Below are 5,572 nucleotides of genomic sequence, written 5' to 3' on the forward strand. Positions count from 1 at the left end.
ACGCCCATACCACGCAAAATAACTGATGTTGACTGTAATATGCTGACAGATTACTTGGCTTCCTTGATGTCTGCACTACAATCTTGTCGTTCACAGGTTGCTGCAGCATTTCCCGACAACACTGAGGTGAAACCCCATGACGTAGTTCCGGGTGATATTGTATTTGTGAGAAATTTCGACCGAAAGACTCAGCTGGAGCCCAGGTGGAAGACACCCAAGTTGGTTCTGCTAACCACAAGGACAGCCGTGAAGATCGAGGGCCGCAAGGGCTGGATTCATTCAAGTCATATCAAGAAATTTCATGGACAATCCTCGGATATAGACATTGTGCCCTGCACTCCCTCACAGACTGATTCAAAACTTCCTTTGGTTGAAAAGACTGAAACTGAACTCTACAAAGTTAAATTGAGGCCTAGGACGTCAGACGGTTTGATTGTTTAAGTCCTCTCCTAGGTGAAGCGGTTGAATCTGTCTCTGACATGTATCCTCTAGACCTAAATTATGGACAGTCGCGAAAAATGATGAAACGACAGGCGTATTGTAAATTACTGCGTAGCCATTGCATAGTGACATTAATAATCTTGTTTTTCTTGAGTCTTTTAATAATTACTGCAAGCATATTGTTGCACATATATTACCCTATTTCTAGACATGTTTATAATGTTACTGCTGAACATTCTTTTAGTGACTTACCTCCGCATGAATTGTCTTATAGACTTGCGCTGCGCAATAACACTTTCATTAGTATGTTACATCATTCCCATCAGACTAGTAATGCCACTAATTGTTGGGTGTGTGGTCGGCTCCCTCCCTATCAGAATTATGAAGGAGTCTTGCCATTCTTTCCACACCCATTTACACATAACGGCTCCTGTGGAGCATGGTTTAGTTTAATCAATTCCATAGATTCAGACACAGCTGTTTACCAAGATCAGTGGGTATGGGGAAACCTGAACCTAGTTTTACTCAAGGTCTGCTACCCTGACAAGGAGGGTCGCCCCAAAAGAACAGGAACTAATCTAGAAAATGAAGTATATGGATTAGGTAATTTTACACCTAATCCCATGATTCTAAATGTCATATCCGAAGTTGAACTAGTCTTACCCACCATGTCAGTATTCCCAGCAAAAGGGGAATTATGTGTAAGAAAGGTTGGTTCCATACATATGGGCCATAGTAAATGCACTACTATAGTAGAATTCAGTGATCAAGGCAAATCTTCATTTAGAGCTTATCACCACTCCTACTTTATATGTGGTCAGACTGCATATATGCGTCTGCCTCTAGACTGGGATGGTACCTGCTACATTGCATTCCTTTTGCCACCTGTTTTTCTAGCTCCTCCTGATTATTACAGAAATATTCATTTAGTACACAACAGAGAGCGGAGAGATCTCCCAATTGTCGATTACACTGAAACAGCATGGGAAAAATACACAGATTTCAATAAAGGCATCTTTCCCTATATAGGTACTGTTACTAATAGTAAACTGATACGTAGATTAACTAGAACCCTTGAAGCAGTAGTGAATGAAACTATTTCCGCCCTAGGCAATTTAACAGAAGAGCAGTCTGCTATGCGGATTGTTGTGCTTCAAAATCGTCTTGTCCTTGACGTCATCCTGGCTGATAGGGGCGGAGCTTGTAGGGTCATCGGATCAAGCTGCTGCGTATTCATACCAGAAAATTCGCCATCTGTATATAAAGCCATAACTCGCCTTCATAAGATTGTAAACCAGATACACCAGAACCCAGGCACTTGGACTTGGTCCAGTTGGTTTTGGAGTGTGATATCCGCCTGGGGATGGAGAGTTCTATCCTTCCTAGGTATTGGCCTTCTCATACTATTCAGTTGCTGTCTATGTCTACAATGTGGACCAGCGATCTGTGGTCTGTGTGCCACATCGTGTATTCCACCACCAAGATTTCATTCGTCACGGAAGAAGAAAGAAGAACAAATGATGTTATATTAACAGATCAATGGATTAATGAAGATTGATATCTCTTAACGGGCAAGTAGGGGACAAGGAGGGAATGTGGAAATATGGATTTTTCTGGTCAGTTATGTCCCCTATCTTGGACCCCAACGGTTCTATGTGCATGTCACAAGTACATGTATGTTCCCTCCAGTTCCAGTTATGAAGACGCAAATACATGTGCGTCCACCGTCAACATGTCCTCTGTCAGATCCGCCATGAATAGGCCGGATATTCCATTCCTAAGTACGAAAGGCCACCGGCTTTATATGGTTCACTTATGCCATTTTACAGTCCAGGCAAGTAGGCCCAGATTCTGTCATCAAACTCCTCTTGCTTTCTGCCTCTGAAAACTCCAGTTCGAGCCTGCATCTGTGACCATGAACTTTGTCTCATTCTCTGCGCGGCTCACGAAGCCTGACATCAGCCTATTCTCTGCCAAGAACTGTATTTCACCTTCGAATTATCTGCTTCCCCCTCAGCCGATGCATTCCTGCCTAGTAGTTTAAGTAAACATTCTTCCAGTTACCAAGCAAAAGGCCCGGCTTCTCTGTCCTCATGCAAGTAATTCATAGTCCTGTTACCATGGAATATTCCTACCCCCTCGCTTTCAGTGTAGACATTTAGACGCTTGTACACGCACGCACAGTCAGTATAGAACAGATTCTGTCCGAGAGTCCTTCTTTTATGGATAACATAGTTCTTTAAACATAGGATGTTAGATATGATTTGGGATTAGGTTGACTTGACCCCCCAGACTTTTCGTCTCCACATGTAGAGCTAAATGTCAAGTCCCCTTCGCCCCCTAGTTACACGTCAATCATACGTCATGCTGCTGCGCGCGCATCTATGCCAAGTATTATCTTATAGATCCACCTATAGGTGACATCATAACCAATTATGTTCCTTTTTACTCCTTGTTCCACCCATTTTCGGTTACGCAGACAAATCGTCATTTTCCTTATCAATTGTTACGCCTATTGCATTCGCTTCATTGTAATGTATGTACTATAAAAGTCATTTCATGTCAATAATGTATGTACTTCACTTCCTGAACCCCCGTGGTGATGGAACTTGGAGCATCCGATTATAATCGATTATTGGAATAAAGCCCATTCCGAACCTCTAATACCACGGATTCTGCCTCTCATTTTACTGAGCTATTTTATTATGTTTCTGTATCAAATTCAGTCCAGGTAAAGGAAAATTATTTACCACAGTTTAGTAAATTAAGTAAAATGCGTTTGCCCCATGTGTGTGTTCAGGGTTGGTTAGTCCATGCAGTTAATACATTATTATGGAGGTACTTAATTTCTTGAGGATATCATTTTACAAATCTCACTCCATCAGGGGCATCAAATCACAAACTAAGGGGCCCATTACGATGATGGACGAAAGGCCATCCGTACTGGTGGCAGTGGAGGAAAATCGACATGTTTTCCACCTCAGGTGCAGTCATTGCAGCCAGCAAATCACAATTGATCCACAGAGGCCATTTTCCATCCGCCGGTGTCTGTCAGGCTCCGCACGATTTTTGCGTACGCAGGGGGTGGCGGACGGAGACAACAGGGCAAGACCGGCATGCGGAAACACGTTCTGTCCGGCAAGCAAATCACAATGTTGCAGACAGCCCTTCCCACTGCCGTGCAAAAACAACCACGTAGCGGATGGTGGAAATACAACATCAGAGAGGAAGAGCCGATACTGTACCTATCTAAACCCCCGGACCCGCCATGGATCCTGTGCCACAGGCCTTCCCCTGTACCACCTGCTGCACCTCCGGCAGACAAGATGCAGCCGCGCTCAACAGCAGAGGTATGTACCAGACATATCCACGCATGCAACCCCTGAACAATTACACCTCCCAGCAAGCTTGGTGGCACTGCAATGAATGTGGCAACCTGCCAAATGCAAAGTGTGAGGCCCACCCAATCCCCATGAGTGACCCTCGGTGCCCCAGAAGGCAATTGGAGCCAATGACGAGCCCCGCATTTGCTGAGCGCACACACCGCAACATCTAAACATGGACGCCGAAGGCACCCATTGGCTGATGGCTCATCCGCATTGTGTGTGCAATAACCTGGCGGCCCGGAAGCTGCGACGGCAACCCTGCATTTTTCAAGTGTGGCCAATGCGTGTCATCGCTGCGAATGCCAGCTACCACGCATGCGAACACATACTGCATTTGCATCGCTGTCCTGACTATTACATCACACATCACAACTCATTTGCCGAAAGTGATTGGTAATGTTGTGTGGCACGAAGCCCCCAGGGATTGCAAGTAACCACACAGACACCGTACATGTATAGGCAAACTGGCCCAGGGCACGTGCGTCCGGACCCGTTTGTTGGCTGGGTCACATGTCCAGTGACGCCTGTACTGGGTTCCTGTGGGGTGGGGGTAAGCCAGCCCACTGGGAGTGGCTTGTATATCAGAACAACTATAACAGTGACCAGCTGCTCACTACACTGTGAAGGGATGAGGGAGTGGGACCCGTGAGCCAAGTCTTCACACACATGGAATGTCCACGGAAAGTAGAGTGAACTCACATACATTGTCATGCCTCATGGCCAGATGGACTGAAATGGGGTAAGGAATCAAAAAAGACAATTTTGTGTAATGAAACATCCAACCTGTGGACACCGCCTGAATATCCCTTGACATCTGTCTGGCGTCACTGGGCCTGGGGCTGTCTTGTAAAGGGTCAGTGGCATAGGCAGACAACCAGAGGTGTCCATTGTCTGCAAACCAGACATACGTGTAATCCCTAGCATGTCCAACACGCATACTGGTGTGGCATGCAGTGTGCTAGCTGCCACTGCCTGTAAATGTCCCCACACACGTCCTAAATCAGTGCTCCTCCAGACCAAATGCCCTAAAACATCCTGCCCACCAGCATGTATAGATAACGCTGTTAGCAGGCTTTAGGAGCCAGTCATGCTGTTTTAAATGGAGTTTAGGAAGGCCTTAAAGACCTGGATTTTTGGAGCACCCGACAAACTTTGTCTAACCCGCATCTAGGTCTCCATTCTCCACTGCTAAATTTGTTATCTGTACAGCGCCAGGAGGCTCCTTTTGGAGTGACAGTTCACGCTTTATAAATACCACATTTCATTTCATGTGATTACCACACCTTGCAATCCTCATTGGCTTTCGTGACATTCCCGGTAGACTGATGTACTTACATACTTGCATGACTGATTGTTTCTGTACAATGTGTGCATGTTGTAAAGTACTGTCTCACCCTACACTCATATCAGTAGCGCCATACAACAAATGAAATGCATGTGAGCAAGTGACTATGGAGAGATGAGGGGCGCTGGAGGAGGAGGGTGGCAGTGAAGGAATCCGATGAGGAGGGCATGAGTGAGAGAATGAGAAGTGTCACTTGAATGACACTCCTACCTCAGGAAACCTCCTGCTCCAATCAGGAGGACCTTTAATGGAAAAAAACACACTTCTTGAGAGTGACAACATCTAGCAAGAGAATCAGGAAGGAAAGAATGCATCTCCCTGGCCCTTGTAAAACTGAGGAGAGATAAAGGAGGGCCCTGAAGCAGGCCTGGCGAGAGACAAAAGTGACAAATCAGGCATG

The sequence above is a fragment of the Triturus cristatus genome, chromosome 2_2, assembly GCF_964204655.1.
Source record: "Triturus cristatus chromosome 2_2, aTriCri1.1, whole genome shotgun sequence".
NCBI lineage: Eukaryota > Metazoa > Chordata > Amphibia > Caudata > Salamandridae > Triturus > Triturus cristatus.